The following is a 7,500-nucleotide window of genomic DNA, read 5'->3' on the forward strand; positions in this document are numbered from 1 at the left end:
TAAAACACTTTATACGAATGATGTGCAAAAACACTCACATACTGTCATAAACTGAAGCTACAATTATAGTTTCCCCAACCCAGCGTGAGAAGGGTGCTAGCAATGGTTCCTCTAAGATGGTCAGGTAACAGGAGAACCTTTTACACGGTTCACGCCTTCACAGAGAGGCCTTGGGAGTGGTTGGCTACAAAGGAATTGATCAGGGATTGGAGAGAGATGGGCTTGGGAAGGAACGTGTGACAAGGAAAAGGTGTCCAGGACAGAGGTATGATGTACATTTTACATAAATGTGTGAAGTTAACCAGAAACTGACTGCGTACTGGCCTCCTTAGGGGCTCATCAAAGAAGCACCTATCTCTGATTAACTTCTGAGTTCCATCAGCCATGTGAATTAGCACAGGCCCACTAGCCCTGGGCCTGAAAGAGATCAAGCTGTGGGAATGTATGCATTTTAATAAAAACTGAATATATGTCCCACAGCATCACTCCAGGACACACTCAAGTCTATCATTGTTGCTGGCACCTAATAGCATTATTGCTAAGTTAGCGAATCTGGGAAATTTGGGAAAGAATACCGAATATTTTATGACAAAATTCTTGCACAAACCTATTGGCGATCTTCGGCTACCTGGTAGAAAAAAAAAAAAAGTAAGTAAAAAGCATCGCATGGCTTCCATTCCTTGGGATTCTTATTCACACAACTTTGACAAGATATCTGCTTACTAGTGGTGAATTTTATATTAAGGGTGTATAGTGCATGCTGCATCCTTGAGTAAACTTCATAATTTGTGTTCAAAACTTGGTGTGAATGACTGCACCACCCAGAGAGGTAGCTGAGACTTGAGCGAATGTTTAGGAGTAAACTAGACCACTCATGCCAGGAATGGAAATGGAAGTAAAAGGAACGCTCTTTCCATTTATATTTGAAATTCTTGTTTAGCATGTCAGCTTCCTACTTATTCTCTTTCACATCTTACCTGCTCTAAAATGCATTTAGTAATGTCTATCACCACAGTACCTGGGTGCTTAGGTACTAAAAAGTGCTTTAAATGCAATTTGAAGACTGATAAATCAGGACTGTTTAGCTCGGGGGAAAGAAAGCCTAGGTGGGGATTTAGTAAGAGGAAATAATATTCCTAAAAGGAAATCAGTTTGATGCCAGTAAGCTTTCTGAAGTAGAAACTAATTTGAAAGCATAGAGGTCATGACTGAAATGGAGGACTGGGCTGGATGATCACATTTTAGCAATTTGAAGGGAAGTTTCCTTAAACAGGGTAGATGGAATACAGACTAGCTTGCCAAGGTCAGCAATGGAAACAGGCTCAGGTAGCGAGATGGGTTTTGGAAAGTAGGGACTGCTGGGGTGGAGCGTTTTAGAAGTTAATCCTAGCTGGCCTGACAAATGTATTATATTTGTTGAGTGTCCGTTACAATTTCAGGCCTCTGTGGACAGGTGGTTTCCCCCTCAAACTTTAAATGTTCTAGTGCAGCGGTTCTCAACCTGTGGGTCGCGACCCCAGCGGGGTCGCCTAAAGCCGTCGGAAAATACATAATCCATATCAGGTATTTACATTCCGAAACATAACTGTAGCAAAATTACAGTTATGAAGTAGCCACCAAAATTATTTCTTGGTTTGGGGTCACCGCAACATGAGGAACTGGATTGCGGTGCGGGGTCACGGCATTAGAAAGGTTGAGAACCACTGCACTAGAGAATCTACATTATCATTCTCTAAATTTGAATTTTAATACCAAGAAGCAGCAAACAATCTTCCCTAAATCAAATAATACATGTACCCTTCACCTCGCCCTCCAACTCTACCCACCAAAAAAAAAAAGAACTTGTAGAAATCATATGATATGGTATATGTCAACTTTTATACTGCAATACTTGAGGTTAAATAAGAAATATAATGCTATTACAGGGAGACAAATTATAGTTTTTGTTTCATGTGGAAAGTTTAAGGGTGGCAGCTTGACAGTAAATTTTATCATAACCTACCCTGCTAGGATGCCAACATTGTTCTTCATTCATTTTAACATAAGGTTTAATTATTTGCTGATTTTTAATACCAGCCAGTCATTCTTAGCATCATTGAATTAACTCTGAACCCTATATCAGTAAATAGCCTTATGTTGCCCCATTTTATTATAACAGTACAATACAGATTCAAATTGCATCTGTTAAGATTGTATTGTATATTTAGATTTCAGAAGACAGAAACACAATATTCTCATGACTATAACGATTAGAGCCAATAACGTGTAACCAATTGCATACTTTCTGTACTGCAAAATCTGAACTATAAGGATTACGTTTTGGAAAAGATTCTAAACCTGTCACCACTAATCTAATCTTTACAATGGCTTTGTAACCAGTTAAGACTAAAAATCATTACTTCTCTTGCTCTGATTTTAATCACAGCACGTATTTGATATTTCATAACTTTCTTTTGTTCCATCAGCACATGCATTATAAAGTGTACAACATTAATAAATAGAGGCATAATGAATATGACTAATTGACTTTGGCAGTCAAAGACTGGCACACATTTTATACAATAGGGAATCCATTCAAAGAAGCTTAACTGCTATTGAGAGCAAATCTTCGATGCGGTAATGCTTTCTAATTTGGATTCTGTGTGAGGTGAGCAGAATGCAGTTATTCATAGTAGTTCACCACTTTATGTGTGTGTTTTATTTTGTTTGTAACATTCATTTATCCACTTCTCATTCCCCTAAATAAAATTTTATATTTCGGTATATGTGTAAATTCTGCAGCACAGTTATAAGTATAATTTTTATAAGGTGCCTGTTTGTCAAAACTAGAGATATAGAATATGAAGAAGATGCCATAGCCTTTCTCTCTTCCAGTTTTGGGTCCAATCTAGTTATATTTTCTTGTCCCTGATTTTATTGTATTGAAATCAGATTCCCCATTCCAAAATATAACTGAAAGCAACTGACTTATTTGCAGACAAAACAACTTTATTAATTTGTAAACACAAATGCCAGAATACTTTTAGTAGCTTCGAGCGGATGTTAGTGAAAAATAAATTAATTCTTTGAAACTCCTAGGGAAAAATAGGCCTGGATTGTATGATCAGTCTTACCTTTAAAAATGTGAATGGCTTTTAAAACTAATTTCACCTCCTTTCTAAAATCGTTGAACACTAAATTATATTACATGGCTGCGATTTAATAGTGGACATGAGATCAAATTTGGTGTCACTGAAACATTAATCAACCAAGTGTCATTACAGGTAGTTAACAACTCATGTGTTAAGCTTTGTCATTCGAAACCAGAGATATTGTGTACCACCAGACTCATTACTTACAGTGGTCAAAAATGATTTAGAAGAGATAAGTGACTGTTGTTAAGGGTTTACAAGAACTAAAATTTATAATAAAAATAACTCTTTGCCTTGGTGTCTGGCACCGCTGAAGGACGAAGATGTGTTTGTCTGCAATTAAAAAAAAACTAATGGGAAGACAGTCATTTCCAGGCAACGGTGCAATTGATTTTCCACCAATCAGAATAGGGAATGAGATACTCTAAGTCTATTATTATTAAATTATTTATGAAGTCATATTAAATCTGGTCATTAGTTCTGGCATTTCTGGTTGGTGAAGATTTTCCAATCACTGTGATGACAGGAGCTAGAAAGTGATTTCAGCATCTAATGCCACCTTTGATTGTTGTGATTAAATGAGATAAGTGAATTTTTAAAAAAATTTTCTATTAACACCTGTATCTTAATTGAGGTTTTGCTAGTCCTACTGACTAGGAGCTCTCGTTAGCTTTTAAAATAGGAATAATGTTTATTGGGGAAAAAAATCACATCCTAAATCAGTGTTTATTGTATTGTATCATTCATGAAACAGTGGGTAGTGACACATTTTAGTTGTTTCAGAAGAAACCCTAGTAAGATAAAAAATTATTTTATGATTGCAGTCTCCCTGTCTCATACACACTGAGGGAATATAGGGAAGGTGCATAAGGATTTTATTCATAGATTGAGATTAGCCTTCAGATCTCTGACTCACACTTTTAAAACTGTAACCCGGTTACCTTCAGCTCCAACTCTCTTCACACGCTGCTCCCCATCCTCATTCAGTACCCTCAGAGCAACTTAGAACAGTTGCTTTTCAGGAGTCGTAAAAATGTAAATTCTAACTTATTTAAAATTTGATATATTCCAGTTTTGCAGTCTGAGTGAGTCCTTTGACCTTTCTGGCCTTTGGGCTTTCTTATTTATAAAATAAAAGGACTGGACTTAATAATTTAAAACTGGTTTTTATTTCTGTGACATTGATGACATTAACTTCATACTTTCATAAAGAACAGCAGAAGCAGGACTGATGTCAACATGAAAACTGCCCATGTTGCACACAAAACCCATCACTTCATCAATAATTTGAAACTCTGGACTTGTACTAGATGAGGAGGTCTGGAATCCCGTGACACACTTCACTCCTTACTGGCTGTCTACCCTCAGCAAATCACTTGGTTTTTCTGAGTCGGTTTTTTTGTGCAAAAAATGTGGATTGAAAATACCGATGCTGGGCACATTTGCACAATTAATTCTCTTGAGAATCTATTGGGAAGACATTAAAGTTACTTAAGAAGTGTGAAGCAATGGGAAAATGCAACTTGTCCAAACACACACACACACACACACACACACACACACACACACACACACACATATATATTTCAACCACTCTAGGCTACATAGGAACCAGTTAGGTGAAATGCAAGAAGACAACTTTATGTTACAGGAATAGTCAGACAGTTAGAGGCCAAGACCACACCACCTCAAGAAGGAAAGCCTGTTCATGAAATTATAATACAGTGCCAGGAACATTTAGGAGGAATCATTGTAGAAATTATTACCTGTTCCATTTCCTCTTTTTCTCACTCTCACAATATGAAGTCTACGTGTGTAAATTTATAGAGATTTTATACAGAGTGAAAGAGAAAGAGAAACCACTGAGTGTAGGAACAAATAGTATAGGTCGTATGATGAGTCTTCCTTGTAAACTGCATCAGACAAAAAAGATTCGCCTGAATTCTCAGCTTGCACACACTTGGTGTTGGTGGGTCACACTGATGTAGTCACAGGATGGTGCATGTGTCGAGGGTACTGCTCGTGCCTGGCGGCTATCTCAAAGTAATTGGCTCAGTGTTGCTGTCAGGGGTCTAAGTGTTAGGCATGTGTTCATACTGTATTTAGCTGTGGCTCCTACAGTTTAGTGACTTGGGCAGGTTTCAACAATTTCTTTTTGGAGATAATTTTATCGATATTTAACTCTCTTCTCCCCTCCTTCCCCTAGATATAAAATCAAGGTTTTGCTGCTATCTATTGTGGATTGCTTTTTGTTGGGAAGTCTGTGCCTCTCCTAGTATGTGTTTGGGACCGGGTGCACACTACACCTTTTCAGTTCCACAGGGATGGGACCAGATGGAAGAATTTGATTATCTAGCAGTAGAGGACCAACTGTTCAGTTGGATACAGAACCGGGAGAAAAGGGTTGAAGAGATCTAAAATGGCTGTCGTATGTGGAGCCAACAGTTTCTGAAGGGAACCAGGCAGGCACTGAGGTGTAGTAATGCAGAATCTCTTCCAAGTACCAGCTGGGGCTTTCAGGAGCCGCTATCCCCACAGCAGACACTCAGCAGGCTCCAAGCAGCTTGACTTTACCATATGTGGAACTTTTTATTCTCCACCTCGCTCCCCAGAGGGATGGGCCACAGGGACAGGAGAGGCAGGTGAATTGCTCTTAATGCAGAGCACTAAATCACTGGGTTAACATGAGAAGCCTGGAGAGAGGAAATGGATCTGCAGAAGACTGACTCGGAGTCTCTTAACCTTGGAGCTATTCTGAGCACCAAAAAAGATGCCGCATAATGTTTCATTAGGCTTTCACCTTGTGCATGCCCTCTTTTATGCAAGTGACCTTTTCATCCTTGTACATATTTTTTAAATGCTCTTAAAAGCCATTCAATACTTCAGAATGCTAACTGTACATTTTTTATTCACACAGAATCCTACCTTTAAAGTAATGAGGGAGCCGAGCAGCACTGCAACCTGTGATTTGTGGGAATTTCTTGCTTTCTCTCCATTCAGACACCCCAGTTTGACAGATGGGGCACAGAGCTACAGAGCCATCCATAACTCCAGTTTGTATCATAAATTTTTAGTCCCTCCTTCTCCACCAAATGCTTGCTGAATGGCAGCTAGAATCTTCATGCAACCATGTTGCCATGAATTGATACAGTTTAAGACAGTTCTTCCTGTGGCCTTAGAAAACCATTTTTACAATAAAAAGACTAGGAAGGGCTGATGAGATTTTTAAATTAACAAGCACCCACCTGTCTCCAAACATGATGAAAATACAAATTTACTCAATCTGGTGCTTTTTCAACATTTATGATCGGGGAAGTTTTGTGAATGTCCAATTTGAGTTTCCAGCTTTTGGGGGATATTATTTTATTCATTAAGTGCTTCTGTCATTTTGGACTCTGTAACCTTTAGTACATCTACTTGTCCTTAAAGATTCAACCTATTACTGCTGCAGAAGTACTTATGTAGAAGAAGTCTTGGTTTTGTATTTTTAAAAATTCAGTGAATTTTTGACTGGTCAAAAGACAAGCGGCTCACAGAAAAATGTGGGAAATTGTGGTGAATGTGAATCTCTAAAAAGCAAAGCTGTATTTAAGACAGGGCTTCCAGGTGAACTGTCATGACACCATATTGATTACCATTTGGTGACCATTTCCCTCTGAGACAGTCAGTACCCGCTCAGGTGAACTAAGTCTACTTGTGCTAGGAAGGGAACAATTAGCCATCACTTTCTCAAGCCTTAAGGAAAATGTGTTGGGCTGTGGTTGAATCAGCAAAAAAGCAGCAATGAGAAATATATATAAAGTAAAGCAGATTAGTTCAGTATTAATTAATAAAAAGAAAGAAATGTAATCATTGTTTCCCAATGCCAGTAGCCTAGTAGCTGAATAGAAAATGTGTGATAGGGGCCTGACCTGTGGTGGCGCAGTGGATAAAGTGTCGACCTGGAAGGCTGAGGTCGCTGGTTCAAAACCCTAGGCTTGCCTGGTCAAGGCACATATGGGAGTTGATGCTTCCTGCTCTTCCGCCCCCTTCTTTCTCTCTCTCCTTCCTCTTTAAAATGAATAAAAAAAAAATGTTTAAAAGAAAAAGAAAGAAAATGTGTGATAGGTGTGTAGAATTAATTAATCTAGCTCTTCAACAAATATTAATGTACAAACTAAATCAAACAGTGGACCTGTAATAATAAAGTTGCAAATGGAGTTGATTAAACAAATTAATGTTAGTATTTGAATATGCAGTACTATCTTGCAGAAGGAAACTAATTCTACTAACTGTTCAGGTATATGTTTTCTATAATAATTCATAACAGGGACCTGAACATTTCAGGCATTATTTGGGGAATTGCCGTATAGAAGAAGCTATATACCTG

The 7,500-nt window shown here is 38.2% G+C and overlaps 1 protein-coding gene across 6 annotated transcripts in view; it reads left to right on the forward strand.

Annotated features, from left to right (window-relative positions):
* The window catches only part of ZNF521 (zinc finger protein 521), a 317,050-nt gene that overhangs the window by 202,976 nt on the left and 106,574 nt on the right, over positions 1-7,500 (forward strand). The window lies entirely within an intron of this gene.

This window comes from Saccopteryx leptura, chromosome 11, assembly GCF_036850995.1.
Source record: "Saccopteryx leptura isolate mSacLep1 chromosome 11, mSacLep1_pri_phased_curated, whole genome shotgun sequence".
Classification (NCBI taxonomy): Eukaryota; Metazoa; Chordata; class Mammalia; order Chiroptera; family Emballonuridae; genus Saccopteryx; species Saccopteryx leptura.